The sequence below is a fragment of the Macrobrachium rosenbergii genome, chromosome 42 (genome assembly GCF_040412425.1).
Source record: "Macrobrachium rosenbergii isolate ZJJX-2024 chromosome 42, ASM4041242v1, whole genome shotgun sequence".
NCBI classification, from domain to species: domain Eukaryota; kingdom Metazoa; phylum Arthropoda; class Malacostraca; order Decapoda; family Palaemonidae; genus Macrobrachium; species Macrobrachium rosenbergii.
Window position 1 is genome coordinate 392,677 of NC_089782.1, and position 23,437 is coordinate 416,113.

At 41.4% G+C, this 23,437-nt stretch overlaps 1 protein-coding gene across 4 annotated transcripts in view; it reads left to right on the plus strand.

Moving 5' to 3' along the window:
* LOC136827873 (heat shock 70 kDa protein 14-like) overlaps positions 1 to 23,437 on the plus strand; it is a 609,863-nt gene that overhangs the window by 216,957 nt on the left and 369,469 nt on the right. The window lies entirely within an intron of this gene.

A 23,437-nucleotide genomic window follows, 5' to 3' on the forward strand; every position in this document is an offset into this window, starting at 1 on the left:
AAAGAACTTTTCTTACGCCCGCGCGGTAACTCGGCTGAAAATTTCAGAAATTCTTTTGTCATTTTGTCGTAATTTTTGCACTGTTCTATATTAGCCGTTACATAAAGTTTTATATATGAAAATGTGCGCAATTTCATGTACAATACAACAGAAAATAACTCATGGTTGTAGCTTTTATCAGTTTTGACATATTTTCATATAAATCACGATAACTGCCAAAATTTCAACCTTCGGTCAACTTTTGACTCGACCGAAATGGTAAAAAAACGCAATTGTAAGCTAAAACGCTTACATTCTAGTAATATTCAATCATTTACCTTCATTTTGCAACCAATTGGAAGTCTCTAGCACAATATTTCGATTTATGGTGAATTTTTGAAAAAACTTTTTCCTTACATCCGCACCAGAAATTCTTTCGTCACGTTGTCGTAATGTTTGCACTGTTTTATATTTGTCGTTACATAAAGTTTTATATATGAAAATGTGCGCAGTTTCATGTAGAATACAACAGAAAATAACTCATGGTTGTAGCTTTTATCAGTTTTGAAATATTTTCATATAAATCACGATAAATAGAAAAATTTGACTTTCGTCAACTTTAACTCGACCGAAATGGTCGAAAACTGCAATTGTAAGCTAAAACACTTACAATCTAGTAATATTCAATCAATTAGCTTCATTTTTCAACAAACGGGAAGTCTCTAGCACAATATTTCGATTTATGGTGTATTTTTAAAAAAAATTTTTTACGTCCGCTCGTTACGAATTCATGCACCGTTTTGTGATAATATTTTCTCTGCGTTGCTTTGATCATTTTACAATTTGTTATATACCAAAATCATCGCAATTTAGTGTACAATACAACTAAAAAGAATTAACTCATTAGCTTTAACTGCTATGCTTACAACGCGATTTGTATACAATTATATAAGATTTTTTTTTTTTCGCTGTCATATATTCCAATATTTATATATGATAATGATATTTTTTTCATTTCTGATGGTTGCATACTAAACTTCAGGCAATGACAAAAAAAAAGGAGCCAAAAATGAACTCTTAATCTTAAAAACTAAGCGTGCTGTGATTTTTTGAAAAAAACTTTTTCCGCTTCGGCGCTAACTCACCAAACGCCGCCAGCATACGGGAGACATTTTTGTAAATAGAGGCTCGGCGTTTAAGGGTTAATTTTAATATTAAATAATATTTGAAAATTAGTACTGTGAATCATAATTTTATCATAATATGTACAGTATATGTAGGTACAGTACAGTATTTAGTCGCCAAAATAATATGAAAATACAGAATGTTGCTCTACAAAAAAATCTGCGAATGGGTGAGTTTTCCGGCAGATAATTTATAGATAGGTTCCACAGAAAATTCCGCGAATTGCTGAGTCCAGGAATTGTGAGAACACGAATCTCTGGGGTTTACTATACTATCTTAGGGGAACTTGACACCACAGACAGAATGTCAACAACTCTTCAGTTAGTGGTAACAGTGTTAAGGAAGGAGTGTCCGAGAACACCATTTTTCCTGTTTGTGTGAGTCAATCCATGGGCGTTGTTTTTCCCAGTGTGGAGGACAAGTTGCAGCCCAGATGAAAGCTTGTGGTAGTATGAGCATTGCCCATCCTTAACACTTGGTAGGAACCTGTTGTTTTTTCAGGTATTCTGTGCGATTGTGTCAGATCACCTGCATAATGTTTTACCTGTGGAACATTGCGCATTGGCCTTAGACATGCTTTTTTTGGGCTGGTGATGGGTGCTCAGTGGGTTGGGTAGTAAGCCCAGCTTCCTTATTGGACAGGTAGCACCTTGTCTAGTTATATGGATGGCAGGAGACAAGGTAGGAATGACTGGTTCTCTCTCTCTCTCTCTCTCTCTCTCTCTCTCTCTCTCTCTCTCTCTCTCTCTCTCTCTCCCTTTTCTCAATAACAGAGAGCCAGATTGCCATTCCGTATAGACAGTCCCCAGTTTACAATGAGGTGTCCTTTCTGACGCCGCGTCGTAAGCTGAAAATTGGCGTAACCTGAAATAATCGTTGAAAATTGTAAGAAAACCATACTTTTAATCCTTTGGGTATTCTTTGGGTGTCTTGAAAACGACATAACCTGCATTTTTAACGAGTTTTTCATTAACCCTTAAACGCCTACTGGACGTATCATACGTCGACTAAAATTGTCTGTTGGGTGCCAAGTGGACGTACCGTACGTCGACTACAAAAAATTTCAACCTTCAGTCAACTTTGACTCGACCGAAATGGTCGAAAAACGCAATTGTAAGCTAAAACTCTTACATTCTAGTAATATTCAATCATGTACCTTCATTTTGCAACAAATTGGAAGTCTCTCGCACAATATTTCGATTTATGGTAAATTTTTGAAAAAACTTTTTTCTTACTCCCGCGCGGTAACTTGGCCGAAAATTTCAGAAATTCTTTCGTCATTTTGTCGTAATTTTTGCACTGTTCTATATTAGCCGTTACATAAAGTTTTATATGTGAAAATGTGCGCAATTTCATGTAAAATACAGCAAAATACAACCCATGGTTGTAGCTTTTATCAGTTTGGAAATATTTTCATATAAACCACGATAACTGCCAAAATTTCAACCTTCGGTCAACTTTGACTCGACCGAAATGGTAAAAAAACGAATTGTAAGCTAAAACTCTTACATTCTAGTAATATTCAATCATTTACCTTCAATTTGCAACAAATTGGAAGTCTCTAGCACAATATTTCGATTTATGGTGAATTTTTGAAAAAACTTTTTCCTTACGTCCGCGCCAGAAATTCTTTCGTCACGTTGTCGTAATGTTTGCACCGTTTTATATTAGTCGTTACATAAAGTTTTATATGTGGAAATGTGCGCAATTTCATGTAGAATACAACAGAAAATAACTCATGGTTGTAGCTTTATCAGTTTTGAAATATTTTCATGTAAATCATGATAACTGCCAAAATTTCAAGCTTCGGTCAACTTTAACTCGACCGAAATGGTAAAAATGCAATTATAAGCTAAAACTCTTACATTCTAGTAATATTCAATCATGTACCTTCATTTTGCAAGAAACGGGAAGTCTCTAGCACAATATTTCGATTTATGGTGAATTTCTGAAAAAAAACTTTTTCCTCACGCTCATGCTGTAACTCGCCGAACATCTCAGAAATTCTTTCGTCACGTTGTCGTAATGTTTGCATCGTTTTACATTAGTCGTTACATAAACTTTTATATATGAAAATGTGCACAATTTCATGTAGAATACAACAGAAAATAGCTCATGGTTGTAGCTTTTATCAGTTTTGAAATATTTTCACATAAATCACGATAACTGCTAAAATTTCAACCTTCGGTCAACTTTAACTCGACCGAAATGGTCAAAAAACGCAATTGTAAGCTAAAACTCTTACATTCTAGTAATATTCAATCATTTACCTTCATTTTGCAATAAACTGGAAGTCTCTAGCACAATATTTCGATTTATGGTGAATTTTTGAAAAAAACATTTTCCTTATGTCTGCGCGGTAACTCTGCCGAACATTTCAGGAATTGTTTCGTCACGTTGTTGTAATATTTGCACCGTTTTATATTAGTCGTTACATAAAGTTTTATATATGAAAATGTGTGCAATTTCATGTACAATACAACAGAAAATAACTCATGGATGTAGCTTTTATCAGTTTTGAAATATTTTCATATAAATCACGATAAATAGAAAAAATTTGACTTTCGGTCAACTTTAACTCGACCGAAATGGTCGAAAACTGCAATTGTAAGCTAAAACACTTACAGTCTAGTAATATTCAATCAGTTAGCTTAATTTTTCAACAAACGGGAAGTCTCTAGCACAATATTTCGATTTATGGTGAATTTGTGAAAAAAACATTTTTTTACGTCCGCGCGTTACGAATTCATGCATCATTTTCTGATAATATTTTCTGTGTTGCTTTGATCGTTTTACAATTTGTTATATACCAAAATCATCGCAATTTAGTGTACAATACAAAGAAAAACAAAATAACCTGTTAGCTTTAACCGTTTTGCTCACAGCGCGATTTGTATAAAATTATATATGAAAAATTTTTTTTGCGGTCATATATTTTAATATTTATGTATGATAATGATATTTTTTTCCATTTCTGATGGTTGCATACTAAACTTCAGGAATGAAAAAAAAAGGAGCCAAAAATGAACTCTTAATCTTAAAAACTAAGCGTGCTGTGAGTTTTTGAAAAAACTTTTTTCCGCTTCGGCGCTAACTCACCGAACGCCGCCGAGAAAAAGACTTGGAATTTCAAAGAACTATGTAAATTCTAACCAAATTTTTCCTAGTCATTGAAGTTCAAAAAATAACAATAGCAAAGAAAATATGAAAAAATGAATGCCAAAGTCACGATTATCTATAATATTATACAAAACAAATAAACATATATGTTACACATGCATAAAAAATCTCTTTGTTCATATGCAGAACAAACATTGGTCTTAACTTATGAATAATTCTTCTAGCTAACTTATGAATAATTCTTCTAGCACCAGCTGGAAACCGGTAAAAATAACAAACAATGAATTAGTGGCAACAAGGTAGGCCGATAGACCTAGGTGGCAACCATCAAGTTCCTTTGCGCATGAATCGAAAGTAATGACGCCTCAGTATCTTCTTTACTATCCTCATAGGAAGACATGCTTTCGCTCATCTCTCAGACGCCGGTGTTTTTTGCTTAAATTGTTGTGCCTGTGTTTGCTTGCACAGGTGATTCTGTGTTTTTGTTTGCTGTGTGCTTTTGTGTGATCAGACATCCTCAAGAATCAGCCCAGCCTCCAGTTTCTGCTAGGCTTTCCAAGCATCAGAGGATGTGCCCTGGTGTTGATGGTTACCCTTGTTTTTGCTTTTTGGCATGGGCTGAGACTGACCCCCAGTCTATGTGCAGCTGATGTAGAGCCAGTGATTGTAATATCACTAATCCATGCCCTGAGTGTTGTTCTTGGCCTCCTGAGCAATGGAGGGTTTTTGCCAAGAAGAGGCAGCATAGGAGGAAGTCTGTTTCCCTCCTTTGATGGATGCGTCGCATGCTCCTCCTCGTTTTGTCTCCTCTTTGCCATGTCCTCCAGTCGCTGTGGCTTCTTTGGAAGATTTTACCACTTCCCACTCTTTTATAGCTTCATCTATGGAAGTTTTGGGAGAGGGGTCAGGAGACTTCCTTATTAATGCTTCCTCTGCTCTTTCAGGGGTTGGTGGGTACGTCACCTTCCCCATTACAGGCAGATGCGCCTTTCTCTTGTTCTGCCCTTTCAGATTCCGATGAGCAGAAGATGGCTGGTCTATGGGCTTCTCTAGGCCTACCAGGGTTACCAACCTTGGATGGCCTGTTGTCCCACTACTTGAATTCACATGGGCCTGGGTTAGCTGCCTTGTCAGTCCCTGTCCCAGTGTCCCCCCCCCCCATGCTCAGTTCATCAGCTGTTTCATTATCCCAGTTGACTACTCCGCTCTCATCCCAGCATGTTGTCCTGCCTCCTCCTGCTCCGACCTCTGCCCCTCCTTCCGACTCATTGGTTCAGGCAGTGGTTGATCGAATTCGCAAACGTTTTGGAAGTATTATGCAAGCGATGGCGAATTAGAGACTTTGTCTCTTCCCCTAGTAGGAAGTATCTCAGACCTATCGTATCTTCGTCTGCTTCAGACCACAGCCGTGCTTCTCCCCCTCCTGATGTCCGTGTGTCTGATGTCGAGGATTTAAGCATATTGAAGAAGTTTGCTGTTGTTCCTCCTTCAGCCAAAATTTTTAGGAAGGATGATTTTGCTCCTGTTAAAATGACTTGTCCTGCTGTTCCCGTCCGTGAAGAGAGCTTTTCTGGTACACATCCATGTCCCTCCTCCACCACATCATTCTTCAAGTCCACGTTCTCTTAAGGATGTCCAGAGTTCACATTCTGGGATTCAGCGTTCCAGGAGCCCTGTCATCTGGCTTAGACGTTCCTCATGTTCTCCTGATGAAACGTAGTAGGCGCTCCTGCCTTCGGCTGATTGGGCACGCTCATGCGGAAGATCACGTCCGTGTTCCAGAGCACGACTGTCCCTGTACAGAAGATCACGTCTGTGTTACACAGCACGTCTGTGCTCATACTCCACAGTTCCTTCAAAACCTGCTGATAAGGAGCTTGATGTTAGCCGTACATGTTCGCGCATAGTTTCTCGTCCTTCTCATTCTCATCCCTGCAGGGCAGATGGTGTTCATCTTATCAGGCCAATGACTTATAATCGTTCGGTTACTCCCTCATGTCTGTGCGTCAACCCACATCCTTCATCCCTCCACTGAGTTTTTGCTTGGTGTATTGGCCTCCCATTGTATCGATGGTAATGCAGCTCAAGATAGGTTCCCCTCGATGTCCGCAGTTGTTCATTCTCCAAGGAAGGTTGTAGGTCCAGAGAGGCCCTACACTCCAGTCTTAGCCAAGAATGTGTTGGATTCTTCTGAGTTAGTCAATAGATCAGGTAGGGACTCCCAGGGACAGGAGGTGGAAGAGTTAGAGAACCAGGAGTTTTTTTTACTACTCATGGAGAGATGGTTGAGTTAATCCGTGAACATAACAATCTTGTGCAAGAGGACGTGACAGGTTCCTTAGGTTTTCATACATGAATAGAAACTCCACTTGGAACAAAGAAACCCCCTCATGTGGGACCACCTTGACTTGGTGAGGGGCTCTTGAATATGAGGAATCTGTTCCCAGGTTTGAGTCCAAGAGTCTGATGTATTATATATTTCTTTAGATTAATTTTTGTGGAATTTTCTACTTATGCTAAAATTTATTGGACCTGATAAATAGGAAAATATATTGTAGCTCGGAGTGGGTTTATATCCGAAGCTGTAATGGTCAAACCTGAGAGATATCAGATTGATAGCTCAAAGGTGGAACTGGACCACGGATTCCAGGGGGGTCTGGTTCTGGGGATAGGACTCTCTACATTCTGTCCGGTTTGTCTTTAACCCTCTAACGCCGAGCCTCTATTTACAAAAACGTCTCCCGTATGCCGGCGGCGTTCGGGAGTTAGCGCCGAAGCGGAAAAAAAGTTGTTTTCAAAAAATCACAGCACGCTTAGTTTTTAAGATTAAGAGTTCATTTTTGGCTCCTTTTTTTGTCATTGCCTGAAGTTTAGTATGCAACCATCAGAAATGAAAAAAATATCATATATAAAGATTGAAATATATGACAGCGCAAAAAAAAATTTTCATGTATAATTTTATACAAATCGCGCTGTGAGGAAAACGGTTAAAGCTAACGGGTTATTTTTTTTCTTTGTATTGTACACAAAATTGCGATGATTTTGGTATATAACAAATTGTAAAACGATCAAAGCAACACAGAGAAAATATTATCACAAAATGATGCATGAATTCGTAAACGCAAGGGACGTAAAAAAAGTTTTTTCAAAAAATTCACCATAAATCGAAATATTGTGCTAGAGACTTTCCGTCTGTTGAAAAATGAAGCTAATTGATTGAATATTACTAGACTGTAAGTGTTTTAGCTTACAATTGCAGTTTTCGACCATATCGGTCGAGTTAAAGTTGACCGAAAGTCGAATTTTTTCTATTTATCGTGATTTATATGAAAATATTTCAAAACTGATAAAAGCTACAACCACGAGTTATTTTCTGTTGTATTGTACATGAAATTGCGCACATTTTCATATGTAAAAGTTTATGTAACGACTAATATAAAACAGTGCAAACATTACGACAACGTGACGAAAGAATTTCTGAGATGTTCGGCCGAGTTACTGTGCGGACGTAAGGAAAATGTTTTTTTTAAAAATTCACCATAAATCGAAATACTGTGCTAGAGACTTTCAATTTATTGCAAAATGAAGGTAAATGATTGAATATTACTAGAATGTAAGAGTTTTAGCTTACAATTGCGTTTTTCGACCATTTCGGTCGAGTTAAAGTTAACCGAAGGTTGAAATTTTGGCAGTTATCGTGATTTATGTGAAAATATTTCAAAACTGATAAAAGCTACAACCATGAGCTATTTTCTGTTGTATTCTACACGAAATTGCGCACATTTTCATATATAAAAGTTTATGTAACGACTAATGTAAAACGATGCAAACATTACGACAACGTGACGAAAGAATTTCTGAGATGTTCGGCCGAGTTACCACGTGCAGACGTAAGGAAAAAGTTTTTTTTTTTTCAGAAATTCACCATAAATCGAAATATTGTGCTAGAGACTTTCAGTTTGTTGCAAAATGAAGGTACATGATTGAATATTACTAGAATGTAAGAGTTTTAGCTTACAATTGCGTTTTTTTACCATTTCGGTCGAGTTAAAGTTGACCGAAGGTTGAAATTTTGGCAGTTATCGTGATTTATATGAAAATATTTCAAAACTGATAAAAGCTACAACCATGAGTTATTTTCTGTTGTATTCTACATGAAACTGCACACATTTCCATATATAAAACTTTATGTAACGACTAATATAAAACTGTGCAAACATTACGACAACGTGACAAAAGAATTTCTGGCGCAGACGTAAGGAAAAAGTTTTTTTTTCACAAATTCACCATAAATCGAAATATTGTGCTAGAGACTTCCAAGTGGTTGCAAAATGAAGGTAAATGATTGAATATTACTAGAATGTAAGAGTTTTAGATTACAATTGCGTTTTTTTACCATTTCGGTCGAGTCAAAGTTTACCGAAGGTTGAAATTTTGGCAGTTATCGTGATTTATATGAAAATATTTCCAAACTGATAAAAGCTACAACCATGGGTTGTATTTTGCTGTATTGTACATGAAATTGCGCACATTTTCATATATAAAACTTTATGTAACGGCTAATATAAAACAGTGCAAAAATTACGACAAAATGACAAAAGAATTTCTGAAATTTTTGGCCGAGTTACCGCGCGGGCATAAGGAAAAAGTTTTTTCAAAAATTCACCTTAAATCGAAATATTGTGCTAGAGACTTCCAATTTGTTGCAAAATGAAGGTAAATGATTGAATATTACTAGAATGTAAGAGTTTTAGCTTACAATTGCATTTTTCGACCATTTCGGTCAAGTCAAAGTTGACCGAAGGTTGAAATTTTTTGTAGTCGACGTACGGTACGTCCACTCGGCACCCAACAGACAATTTTAGTAGACGTATGATACGTCCAGTCGGCGTTTAAGGGTTAACATGATTAGGGTGGGGATGATTGTATTCTTGTAACACTCAGTCCTAGCAAGCGGGTTTGGCTTGGGCCACTCTGATAATGTTGTGCCATCCCCAATTGGGTAGGGTAGGGACGCGAACATTTGGGAGTTGGTTCTCATTTGTGCCATTGGTGGAAGAATAAACTCCATGAAAATCTGATGATGCCTTTTTAAGGCTTTCGGGTTTATTTATTTTTTTATTCTTAAATCTTTATAATGAGTAATTTTAAAGATTCAAGTACCCATGGGTCCTTTGATGGTATTGTTCCGGCACAGTTGACGACCGCTGCTCCAGTACAGAGCAGATCTTCTAGCATGGAAATGGACGATTCTCTGGATAATCCAAATAATCAAAATCAGAGTGATATTAAATCTTCAATACCTTATAAAACTCCCAAAAAGAGTAGATACCGACATGATTCACCCTTGACTCCCTTTGACTTCCTCTTTGGGAGTGGAAGTTGGTCAAGGTTTCTAACCATGGAAGCTGGCCAAAATATTTCAGCTTTAAAATTAGAAAATTATTTATTAAATAGACGTCCAACGACAGGTATGCTGTTCAGACAAATAAAGGAGAAAACTTAGCTTATAGAAGCCACAACAAAAAGTCTGTCTGAAGACTACTGTATTTGTCTTTGAAAAATATAGACAATATTAACATAAAAGCAAAAAAACATTATATTATGAACAGCATTGCAATTCCTGAAACCAACAATGAACCAGTCAATAAGAAAATGCTATTAGACTCTCTCAAAAAAAAGATACCCCAAGGTCCAAGATTGTGAGGTATATGTTGTACCAAGTAAAAATAGCAATAAGGAAATACAGTTAACAGATTTCTCTTTGGAACGTCTCTACCCATTATTCGCGGAAAATTCGCCCATTCGTGGTATTTTTCACTGAGAAATATTCACAAAAAAAAATACTGTATTTTCATCTCATTTTCATGATTAAATGCACTTTTTGTTATAAAACTAATAAAATACTTGGGTAATGCTCGAGTTACGATAATTCACCTTACGATAATTCGATTTTGCAATGGGGTAAGCAATTAATACCGATACGACAATGTTATTTATAAAATTTTATAAAACTTCCCGCAGGCTTAGGCAGCAGTGTAATCAGGCAGTGGGAGAGACCAAGTTACAGTAGACAACATTACCTCCATCTCTTTATCCCATCTTCTAGTTAAAAAAGTAAAGAGAATTATAAAAGTATTGTTGGTAATGTTATACTCTTGCATAAATGCGTACAGACATAAATCGACCAAGAAGCTGTTGTTTTGCTTATAACCGAATTGGATAACAACAGCCATTCACCTGGTATTTCAACCATCGTACAGTAATAAACAATTACCGTAGGTTATGGCACAGATGACGTTAAGTAGAATAGGACTGATATATTTTTACATTATACCCTTATTCGGTATGGATAAAAGATTGTCAAGGAACTATACTGCTAAATTTAAGCTGCAAGTTGTAAACTTGGTCGTAATTAAAATTGGAGAGAAAGTATTTTAATCAAAACTACTGGGCATGAAAGAACACATTACTGTTATTTTTACGGCAATAAACGAACGATAAATATGTAAAGCTTGTATTATGATGAAATCAAGTGAAAATAGCAAACAGAATCTTAAATTTTTTTTTACACAAAACAAACACCCCCAAACGGCCATCTCCAATCATCATGTATTAACGAAAGTAATACCTGTACAGTCATACTCCGAACTTACCCGAGGTTAGGTTCCAGAACCCCTCGCACAGGGTGAATTTTCGCGTAAGTTTGGCATGGTCTCTAAAAAGGCTAATAAATGCTTATTTCTAAAGTTTAAACACTAAATATGACCCTAATCATGCTCCCAAGTTATTAAGTTAACTTTTAAATGAAATTAAAGTTACTGTAATTTCATTTAAAAGTTAGCTTAACACATTACCCTGAAAAAAGAGAAATAAATGGTTGACAAAAACTGAGATTTGGAAGAAGAGAATCTCTCTCTCTCTCTCTCTCTCTCTCTCTCTCTCTCTCTCTCTCTCTCTCTTTAGAATCTCTCTCTCTCTCTTCTAACAACCTCTTTTTAACAACTTTATTCTCTTTTTCTCTTTGTTCTGAAATGCTTTTTCATGAACAAACAGTGTTTTACATTTTCACTAATACAACTCTTAGTTATTATGTCTCTATGTTTTGGAAACTATTTGCAACACTAGCGCATATACACTTCGTAGACGATACAGGTCAAATTAGATCTATTTAAACTATCTACTGTACAGGTAAAGACGTACAGAGAATTAATAAGTTAGAGGTTGTCCTTACTTAAGAGAGTGAAATTATTTATCAGTTATTACGGAGACAGAGAATAACACTAGAGAGAGAGAGAGAGGGAGAGATATTGTCCTTACTTGAAATGTCATATTATTTTTGAAATATTACGGAGAGAGAGAGAGAGATTGTCCTTACTTGAAATATCAAGTTATATTATTTATGAATTATTACGGGGAGAGAGAGAGAAAGTTATTTTTACGTTAGATATCAAAAGATGGAAATTCAGTATTAAACTAACTATTAAATGAAATTAAAGTTACCGTATTTTCATTTAAAAATTAGCTTAATACATTACCCTTAAAAAAAGAAATAAATGGTGTGACTCTCTCCCCCATTCTGCCGATCTATTTTTAGAAGCCTTCTCAACCTTGTTTGTAAAAAATTCTTTTCTGAGTTCGTCCCTGTGTCACCCTGTGAAATTCCTTTCTTGCACGAATTTCTAGGTATAAATATTGCCAAATATACCAGAGAAAAAGTTATCAGGAATGCTGGGGTTACTATCCCCAGATCGAGCATCTTCTTATACCAAGAAGGCGTCGGTATGGATAAGGGTGAGTGAATAAATCAGGAATGCTGGGGTTACTACCCCCAGATCGAGCATCTTCTTATACCAAGAAGGCGTCGGTATGGATAAGGGTGAGTGAATAAATCACAGCCACAGAATCACACTCGAAAGACATCCCAATGGCAAAATCCTCGAAGAGCCGGAGAGCCGTACCAGCTCCCTCACACCTGCCCGCTGCCAGCGGCGACCCCAGCGCCATCTGAACTCATTCCATTTCTAGCACGTGATCATTTTCGCTGTTATTCTTGGTTGCTTGTGCCTTTTGGCTAATATTTCGCCTTTTCCAGCATGTCGTCAAGCAGCTTTACTGTATCCAAGTTAAGTACCATCTTATTGTGGGGTTTTTATGATAAGTTCGGCTGTTTCAGCCCGTATTTATTAATTATACGTGGTTCTGTTATGACGCTACGGCGTCCCCCAGCCAGCCTTGTTGTCCGCGAGGTACGCCCGTCCAGCTTGTTCTGTTTGGGCTTTTCCTTGTCGGTTTCATTGCTTATCTTTATTTCCCCTAGGATTCATCCTGGTGGCGTTTCCTAAGCTGGGTTTTTTCGGTGTTTCTCTAACAATAATTTTGTTGAACCGCATCATTGGGGTTCCTGCATTTGGGTTCCCGTCATCTTCCCGCTTTAGGTAACTCCCCAGGATGTTTCCCCTGACAGTTATATCTTTTATAATTATTATAATTATTATTTTGCTGGTGCTTGACATCATGTTTTCAACTGTTTACAATTATTAATTGTTACCGTGGGGGCGTCAGGTACAGTTTTACTGTTTACTTCCTGTCGCTTCTCTCGGTTAGGCTACGCGCCTAGCACAAGCACAAGTTTATTTTATTGTTTATGCATATATGATGGTGATTTATTATTATTTTTAACTATCTTATTTATCCTGCCTAGTGTATGTTAGGCTTTTTTTTGCCCCTTTGGCCTCCTGCTCTCCCTTTCACCTGGGTTAGGTTAGGCGAGAGGAGGGGATCAGCAGGTAGAGGGAGTTTCTGTTGTTGTTCCATCCACTGACCGTTGTTTGGGTTGTGGAGTGAGACCCCATTGTCCTCCCCTTCTTTACGGAGGGGTAGAGGGTTTTTCTGTGGGTGTGTCTCCTCCATGCTTTTATAGCATTCCCTTTCTTTCGGCTCTGGTTGGTCTTCGACACGGGAATTTCTCTCCCTGTTGTTTCCTCATCCCTCCCTTTCCTTCTCCCCTTTTTTTATGTCATAGGCTACGTCTATGTGTGGGGTGAGAGTATGGAGGCCTTAGGTCGCTATTCCCTTCCCTTTCCTTCGGGGTAGGCCATGATCTCTCCAGCTGGTATTAATTACCTAGCGTGGTTGGGTTTACAGTTGAGCGGGTGAAGGCATCTTCCCCAGTCTCCTGTTTTCCTCTGCTCTGGCCTACTCCCTTCCTTATCCCACCAACCCCCCCCCCTCTACCCTGGTCTACCCTGGGTCCAGCTCTTTGTCATCTTCTCGCGCGGGTGACGTCGGTGTCCGACGACCACCCCGAGTTGTTGGATCTTTCCTGGTGGAGGGATTCGCTCCCTCCCAGGGCTGGTCCCAGATGGCATTTTTCTGGGCTCAGTGTCTCGTTAACCCGCTCTCCTAGGATCGAGCAGGTTTTCGAACTTTCTCAGGGTTACTTTTTTCTCAGCCTTGTCCCGCGTTCGCTCCGGCGTTCGGGATGCTCTAGTTGGGTTGACTGGCGCTTACACCTGCCCTTGTGGATCTGTGGTGTTTTGTAGCCTCACCCTTCTATTGTTCTCTAGCGGTAGAGGCTTGGGATCCCCGGAGGGGTGGTGCCGGACTCCGGGGAATGCTGATTTTTATGTCATTGTTAACCGATTATGTTACCATCCTCTGTATATATATGCATTTATTTTGTTTCCGGCGGCTCATCCTGCCGTCGGATCTATATTTGTTTTCCTGTTATTGTTATTAGAGTCCGGTGATCTTACCCTTGGGTTCCGCCGTTTTATGCCTGGCACCCCTTGTGGTAAGGGTCCCGTTGATTCGGCTCTCTCGTTCCGCCGGAGTATTCCGGCAGTCGAGGGCTTCTTGCTTACCTTAAATTTAAGTTACTTTTTCTGGTAGGGCCGTCTCTGACGGGGTTTTTCATTCCGCCGGAGTGCTCCGGTAGTACAGTTTGAAAATACCTGTGCCTGCTTAGTTTAAGTTTCTTAGAGTGGTAGGTTCATATACTGTTCACACTTACAGACTGTTCGTTGTGAGGAGCCCGGTTGTACCGCCACCCTCCACCAACCCTACGGGCATGTGGTGTGTCGGACCCACGCTGGCTGTGCGGTCCGGCTTGATGACCTGATCGTCTGGCATCCGGAAGGCTGTGAGGTTTGCTTCGCGCTTTGTGGGTGCATCCAGGACGAGTCGGTAAGCTGCTTACTTTTGTTCTTCACGATAGTTACAGTTTGCTATGTTGCCATATTTTGTGTTCTAGCGCTTATATAGTTTACAGTATATTAGCCCTTCCTTGATTCCCTGCTCCCTTTCAGGCCGACGAGTCCTCCAAGAAGGAGGCCCTAGAGTCTCTCCGCGCCTGGGTGGCTGGGTTCGGGAGGAACGTTCCGTCGGGGAAGCCCTACGTCCTCGACGGGAAGCTGAGGGATTTGCTCTACCCCGGCGCCCGGATCGCTGCGGCCATACCAGCTGATGTGGCCGCACCCATCATCAAGCAGATCCGGGTCATGACCCAGCCACTTCTAGAGGACCCCCTTTACACGGAGGTTTCGGAGGACGTCACCGCTCTAGATTTGGACCTGGAGCCCATGAACACCGAGCAGGACCAGGTGGTAGGTAGAGAGGTAAGTGAGGCAGTGGGGGCGGGCGCCCTTTTTGATTCCCCTTCATCCTCTGTTTCTTCATTTCAGGGCTTTGCTAAATCTTCTATCTTGAGGGACAGCGCTCCATCTACTGTCCCCAAGTTGAAGACGTCGTGGAAGGCGAAGGGCTTCAAGTCCTCGTCTTCCCGCAAGGCATCCCCTTTCCCCCCGTCAAAGCCAAAGGTTGCTGAACCTGTGGCCTCCGGGAGCAAACCAGGTACCTCGGGCAAAGGAGCGAGTAAGAGGGTGGCCAGGCCCAGCCCTCCTCACCAGCCTGCCTTTGACCCTGAGGCGTTTGCGGGGATGTTGCTAGAGAGGTTCTCTACGGAGGTTGAGGCCAAGCTTTCTAAGTTGACGGAGAGGCTACAGAGTCAGGAGAATCTTCTTGCCGATATGGCACGCTCCGGTGGGGCCAGACCACAATACCAGATCCCTGACACTGCTACCCTCCCTCCTTTTGATGTAGGGAACCCATGGTGTTTCGCTCTTCGTGCTATTCGACACGAAGATACCTTGACCATCGAAGGACTAGGTACCAGACGCCTGGAGGAGCTGGAGTTCTTCCCAGCCGATCTCTTGCCCCCCTACCCAGGCTTCGTTAGGCTGACGGAGGAAGCCTGGGTACGCTGAGACAAGGTCCCTATTGCAGTAACGATCCTTTTCCAATAAATGAGGTCATCGATGCCCCGAACATAGATAGGTTATTGCAGTTGCAGCTTCGAATAGTCAACTTGAGTATTACTAAGAGCTTAGTTCCGTCCTCTGAAAAAGTTGCTATCATTAAACCATCTCTTAAAGGATCCCTTGATCATCAAGAATTGAAATCTTACAGACCAATTTCTAACTTGTCTTTTTGTCAAAAATGATCGAGACTTCCGTTTTAGATCAACTCAGTCAGCACTTGAAAGTAATTGAGCTATTCCTGAAGATCAGTGAAATTCCATTCTACTGAAACAGCTCTTTGTGCCGTACCTCTGATGACGGTAAATGTAGCTTGCTTATTCTCCTAGATCTTAGCGCTGACACAGTGGTTCAAGAAGTGTTAATAGAGGATATGACTGCTATTGGGATCGATGGGGATGCTCTGAAATGGTTTAATAACTATTTATCGAATAGATCTTTCAAGTTGAAGGTTAAAGATAGATATTCTGAAAGTAGAAAGCTCTTGCGGGTGTTCCATCTTCTTTTAGTATTTATACAATCGAGTTGTCTTGGATATTTAAATTACATGGCGTTCAATGTAAATTTTTTGCTGATGACACCTAGTTCTATTTAATAGTGGATGACATTATTGAAGATCAAGCTGTTATTGATAGACTCATGGCAGATGTTTCAAATGGATGCAAAAGAAAAAGCTGAAACTAAATGAAAATAAAACTGAATGTATTTTAATTGGCACTAAATATAACTTAAGAAGGTTTGATAACGTTAATAGCATCTCCATCAATAAGGAGAATATTTTGTTAACTGATAAAGTCAGAGATCTCGGGTAGTAGTTGATGGTTCTTTGACATTTGATGAACATATTAACAATGCCGCAAATTATCATCTGAGGAATATCGCATCCATTAGAAAATATCTTAACAAGATGCCACTAAGCTGCTAATTAATAGTTTGGTAGTTAGTAGAGTAGACTATTGTAACTCGTTGTATTACAATTTACCTAATTATCGACTTAAGAAACTTCAAAAGATTTTGAATAGAGCTGCTAGACCCCCTTGAACATATTACTCAACCTTAATTAAATTACACTGGTGACCAGTCAAAGCAAGGATTATTTTTAAACTTTGCTCTTAACATATCAAGCTATTAGCACGGGAGAACCATTGTATCTTAGAGGTTGCCTGAAAAGATACGTAGTTGGGCCTGTGTTCATACACGCTTTCCGTGATGATTTCAGACTTGATGAGCCTCATGCAAACGACCACTCTTGGTGAGAGAACTTTTAAGCACTGTGCTCCTAGATTGTATAATCAACTTCCAGTATCAGTTAAGTGTGCTGAAAATATCTTTCAGTTCAAAAGCTATTGAAAACCCATTTATTTTCACTCAGCTATAATACTGAGACAAATGCAATTAACCCTCTTTACATTACATAGACTTTTAAACTTGTATAATTTTTAACTAAAATATGTGATTTGGAAATCCGTCTGAACGCTTAATAGCAGAAGAAGGGATACTTGATAAACCGTCAGACATAGACATAGACATAGAGACGTCTTCCCTAGGATCAGGCGCAATCTGCTCTCTTGGTTTTCCGAGTGGCGGGCGGAGAATACGGTTGACCCCTTCAAGGGCAACTTCACTATGTTTTCCTCGGGATAACCTGCCCACTCCTGCCTGAACAAGGTTGCTATCGCAACCGCTCAGGCTTGCTTGGATGGCAAACCCTTGCAGCTTAGGAATCAGACCCTACGCCTCTGATCTTCCCAGGGGGTGACGAGTTGTGGAAAGACGCTCCGTCCACATTTACTGTTGGTAAATTGGACGCAGATTGCACGTCAAACCAGTTTAGTGAGCAGCTTCCTAGGCTTCCAGAAGCTCTCCTGAAGGCTGAGTTCGAGACACGGTGTCGGTTGAGCCGGTCTTTGAACTCGCTGTGCCTGTCAGAAGCGACCGCTGTCTCCTTTGCAGAGGAGCCATTGTTTCAGGTTCTGACTAAATCCCTGTTAGCAGGGTTCCAGTCGGACCTGTACGACTTCATGGTGGCAAAGATGAACTGCCGTAAGTTCATCTTCGCTGATGCCACCATTCGTCATGAGCCTAACAGACTCATGAAGAGTTCTTTCTGGGGAGAAAATCTTTTCCCAGAAGATGAAGTCTCCAGTGTCCTGGGCGAGGCAACCAGGGCTAACCAGAGTCTGCGCTCCCGGTGGGGTATCTCCACCTTTAAGCGGAAGACCCTGGAGTCTAGCGGTTCCCAGAATAAGCCTGGGAAACGTTACAGGAAGCATAGGAGACCACAACACCAGACGGTTGTTCAGGCAGTTCCGGTCTCGACGATGAACCAACCGTCCACCTCCAAGGCTCAACCCCAACAGTGTGTGCTGGTTCAACCAGCCCAATCCCTTGCTGCGCCTACGTACGTCTCCTCACCGGCGTATAACCCTACCTATGAAGGCCGTGGGGTCTTTCACGGCCTTAATAGGAGCGCAAGGGGGGTTAGAGGTCGAGCCCCCTACAGAGGCAGAGCTGGATCCGTCTCCCGGGGGAGAAGTGGCCGTGGTAGAGGAAACAAACCTGCTTCCTCCCATTGAGACCAGTCAGGTAGGTGGACGCCTATACTGGTTCAGAGACCAGTGGTCCTTCAGTCCTTGGGCACACAGCATTGTGTCCAAAGGCCTGGGTTGGAGCTGGATCAGGGACCCTCCTCCCTGACCAGGTTTTATCAACCCTCCTCCAAAGCCCTACAGGACTTTGTGACGGAGCTTCTCAACAAGAGAGCAATAAAGAAAGTGAGGCACCTCAAATTTCAAGGCAGGCTGTTCACTGTCCCCAAGAAAGATTCCGGCCAGCAAAGAGTGATTCTAGATCTGTCGCGTCTAAATCTCTACATACAATGCGACAAATTTCGCATGCTTACAGTTGCTCAAGTACGGACTCTACTGCCGCGTGGAGCCGTCACCACCTCTATCGATCTTTCAGACGCTTATTATCACGTCCCGGTTGCGCGGAACTTCTCTCCCTTCCTGGGTTTCAGACTAGGGAAACAGGCCTACTCCTTCAGGGTCATGCCTTTCGGGCTCAATATAGCCCCCAGGATATTCATGAAGCTGGCGGAAACAGTTGTTCAGCAGCTACGGTCCCGGGGGATCTCCCTAGCAGCATACCTGGACGATTGGTTAATCTGGGCCCCATCCGTACAGGAGTGCCGGAAGGCTACAGCCATAGTGATCGGGTTCCTGGAGTCCTTAGGCTTTCAATTGAACAGGGAGAAGTCCCGCCTGACTCCGGAGTCTCGGTTTCAGTGGCTGGGTCTCCAGTGGGACCTAACCTCGTACAGACTATCCCTTCCGCCGGCCAAGCGGAGGGAGATAGCCGCCGCTACCAGAAAATTTCTGAAGGGCAAAGCGGCATCCCGCCGGTCTCAAGAGAGGATTCTCGGCTCTCTTCAGTTTGCTTCAGTAACAGACCTGCTCTTGAAAGCAAGACTAAAAACATAAACAGAGTGTGGCGGAGACGAGCCAATGTCAGGCTCAGAGACAGAGTCTCTTCAATCCCGCAAATCTTGAAGACAAGGCTTCACCATGGTCCACAGTCAAAGGCCTTTTGAAGTCTGTCCCCTTCAATTTCCCCCCAGCTCTGGTAATCCACACAGATGCTTCATTAAGCGGCTGGGAGGGTACTCACCAAAACAAAAAGTACAAGGGACATGGTCTACAATGTTTCGACAGTTCCATATAAACACCTTGGAAGCTATGGCAGTGTTTCTAACTCTGAAGAAACTTTGCCCCGCCGGCCAGATTCACATCAGGCTGGTGTTAGACAGCGCCGTGGTGGTTCATTGCATAAACAGGGGCGGCTCCAAATCGGGTCGCGTAAATCAGGTGATGTTAGCTATCTTCTCTCTGGCGAACAAGCACGGCTGGCATCTGTCAGCCACCCACCTAGCGGGGGTGCGGAACGTGGTGGCGGATTCTCTGTCCAGAACTACTCCGTTGGAGACGGAGTGGTCTCTGGACGGGGAATCGTTCAATTGGATATGCCGCCGGGTTCTGGGACTCCAAGTGGATCTGTTTGCCACAGAGAGCAATCACAAGCTTCCCTGTTATGTGGCTCCCAATCTGGACCCCCATGCCTACGCCACGGACGCAATGACCATAGATTGGAACAATTGGGAGAGGATCTACTTGTTTCCCCCAATAAACATGTTGTTGAAAGTACTACACAAACTCAGGTCATTCAAGGGCCAACTAGCCCTGGTAGCCCCCCATTGGCCGAAGAGCAACTGGTTCCCTCTGCTTCTGGAGCTCAAGTTGCGGTGTCATCAGATACCCAAACCCAGACTGTGTCAGCTTCCTTAAAAATTCAGAATGCCCTGGTTTTGTGGACTTTATAAAATTTGCTGCTAAAAAGGGAGCAAACATTGACCCCGTTAACACTCTGTTTCTAGAATCCGATGAGAGATTCTACTCTCAGGCAATATGATTCAGCAGTCAAAAAATTAGCATCCTTTTTGAAGGCATCTGAAGCTCAGACTATGACTACTAACCTAGCGGTTACCTTCTTTAGATCATTGTTTGAAAAAGGCCTAGCTCCGGCCACTATTACTACAGCTAAATCAGCCTTGAAGAAGGTATTTTTGTATGGCTTTAAGATTGACCTTACAGATTCATACTTTTCCTCCATCCCTAGAGCATGCGCCCGTTTGAGACCGGTAACACGCCCACATTCTGGTGCCTGGTTCCTAAACGACGTTCTAAAGTTAGCCTCTGATATTGATAACTCACAATGCTCTTATCTGGATCTGCTAAGGAAGACCTTGTTTCTGATTAGCTTAGCTTCAGGTGCCAGAATCTCAGAGCTATCTGCTCTCTCTAGAGATGATGATCACATTAATTTCCTCCCATTGGGAGAAGTTCTCTCTTCCCCTGATCATAGGTTTCTAGCGAAAAATGAAGACCCTCAGGACAGGTGGTCCCCCTGGAAGGTGGTGCCTCTTCCACAGGACCGGTCCTTATGCCCAGTCTTTACCTTAAAGGCTTACTTACAAAGAACTCCTCAGTGTATGTCGGGTCCTCTTTTTATCAGGGAAAAAGGTGGAACTCTTTCTTTGAATGCTATAAGACAGCAAATTCTGTATTTCATTAAACAGGCCAACCCGGATTCAGTTCCTAAGGTTCATGATATCCGTGCGGTAGCTACCTCTACTAATTATTTTCATAATATGGATTTTGCTGAACTTACCAAGTATACGGGATGGAAATCACCTCTAGTGTTTAAACGCCACTATCTAAAATCACTCGAAGCTCTGAAATTCTCTACAGTGGCTGTGGGGAGTGTCATCCCCCCACCTTAATTATCCTTAATTATCCTTAACCCTTATCCTTTCCCCCCGCCCGCCTGCCTCATTTATTTCTCTGCCTGTTCTCCTGGTTCAATCATGCCTCACTGCCTTGCTCCTCATAATTGATACTAGTATTGCCATTATTATTATTATTATTATTTGTCATGGTGATTGTGTTCTGTTATGCTGTGTATTTAGATTTAAGCCTAGAGGTACTTGTGTTATTTTATTTTACGCTTCGTGTACCTCACATTTTTTATATTGTATAAGGTGTATTATGTATTTCTCTTATGTATAGTTTATATTTACCTATCTATAACATTGTATTGTTGGGTGTTTTTATTCCACCCGTACTTACCTGTAATTTGTTTCTCTTTGCTTTGCTGAGATACCATATTAAATCTAATTTGTTCATAGCATGTGTTTTTGTTCATGATCACCTTTTGTTTATTTTGTATCTTGGCAGGCTTGGCATGATTCTCCTTTACTATTTCACCGGGTGACACAGGGACGAACTCAGAAAAGGGATTTTGACAAAGGAAAAATCTATTTCTGAGGGAGGCCCTGTGTCACCCGGTGACCCTCCCAGTATCTGGTTTCCCCCCCTGCTTTGGCATGCCAAGCCTGGGGATGGTGCTAGACTGGAATGGGTTCAGATGGCGCTGGGGTCGCCACTTGGCGGGCGGGTGAGTGAGGGAGCTGGTACGGCTCTCCGCTCTTCCGAGGGATTTTGCCATTGGGATGTCTTTCGAGTTTGATTCTGTGGCTGTGATTTATTCACTCACCCTTATCCATACCAACGCCTTCTTGGTATAAGAAGACGCTCGATCTGGGGGTAGTAACCCCAGCATTCCTGATAACTTTTTTCTCTGGTATATTTAGCAATATTTATACCTAGAAATTCGTGCAAGAAAGGAATTTCACCGGGTGACACAGGGCCTCCCTCAGAAATAGATTTTTCTTTTGTCAAAATCCCTTTATTCTGTCGTTTTCTCTTTGTTCTGAAATGCTCTATGTCTCTATGTTTTAGAACGGCGCATTTACAGTTTGTAAACGGTACAGGTAAAATTAGATCAATTCAAAATTATCTACTGTACAGTTAAAGTGCTGTAATACGTAGGTTGGCTAACTTCGAACGAGAGAGAGAGAGAGAGAGAGAGAGAGAGAGAGAGAGAGAGAGAGAGAGAGAGAGAGAATTACAAGAAAAATTTGACCACTGATTAGCAACACTCCCCTCCTTGTCAAGTTAAATGACATGTCTGACAGCTTTTGCCTTCACCACCTCCTTACAAAAGATGATGGAAGAATTTATTTTTTCACAATAAAGGGATTTTGACAAAGGAAAAATCTATTTCTGAGGAAGGCCCCGTGTCACCCGGTGAAATTCCATTATAGCACGAATTTCTAGGTATAAAATGCTAGATATACCAGAGAAAAAAGAGCTTTCAGGAAAGCTGGGGTTACTACCCCCAGATCGAGCGTCTTCTCCAAGGAAGACGTCGGTATAACGAAGGGTGAGTGAAGGATCACTACCACGGAGTCTTACTCGAAAGATATCTCCCTGTTAAAACCCCCAGAAGAGAGCGGTGAGCCGTTACAACCCCCGCACACAAACGCCTGCCGGCTCGGCGACACCAGCGCCACCTACCTCATTCCATTTTCTAGCACGTGATCGCTACCATTCTTTTTTTGTGTGCTCGTGCCCTTTTTGGATATTTTTCATCTTTAATCATGTCATCGAGCAGCTTTACCATCTCCAAGTTAAGTACCATCTTATTGTGGGGTTTTGTTCCATATATTGGCTGTAATGGTCTCGTCTTTTCACAATTATGAGAACTTATTATGACGCCACGGCGTCCTCCGCCAGCCATGTCGATCATGCGCCAGGCGACCCCATCAGTTCTTTTCTGTTGGGGTTGTCTCCTTGTCGTTATATGTTATTTATTGCCCCATGATTCTCCTCCTGGCGGGTTTCCTGCATGTGGCCCTCCCCCTTTTTTCGAGTATTACATATTGTTGGCCTGACGGCCTAATTTAGGTGATGCCCGTCCAGGTCCCCCCCCCAGGCTGGGTTCCTTGTTATTACTTAGTCTACATTAGGCTATTTGTATTATTTTCTTGGCGGTGGTGCTCTATTTGTTTTTATTCATTGTTTACCTCCTCGAGGTAGCGGCAGCCTCAGATCTAACCGCTTCCCCGAGGTAGGCTACGCACCTATTTGAGCACATTTGTATTTATTCTATGTTTGTGTGTGATGGTTTATTTAGTGGCGTCTAGGCTAGTTTTGCTTCCCTCCTCTTGCCCTTGGCGTAGAGGATCCATCAGGTTGAGGGAGTTTTGGTTGCTGTTTCCTCCGGGGTTGTTTTTTGGGGTGGCAGAGTGAGCCCCTTAGTTCTCTTCCTTCCTTTGGGGAATTTTGTAATTACAGTTTTATTATTATTATTATTATTATTATTATTATTATTATTCTTATTATTATTTGAAAATTAGTACTTATTATTAGATAAAA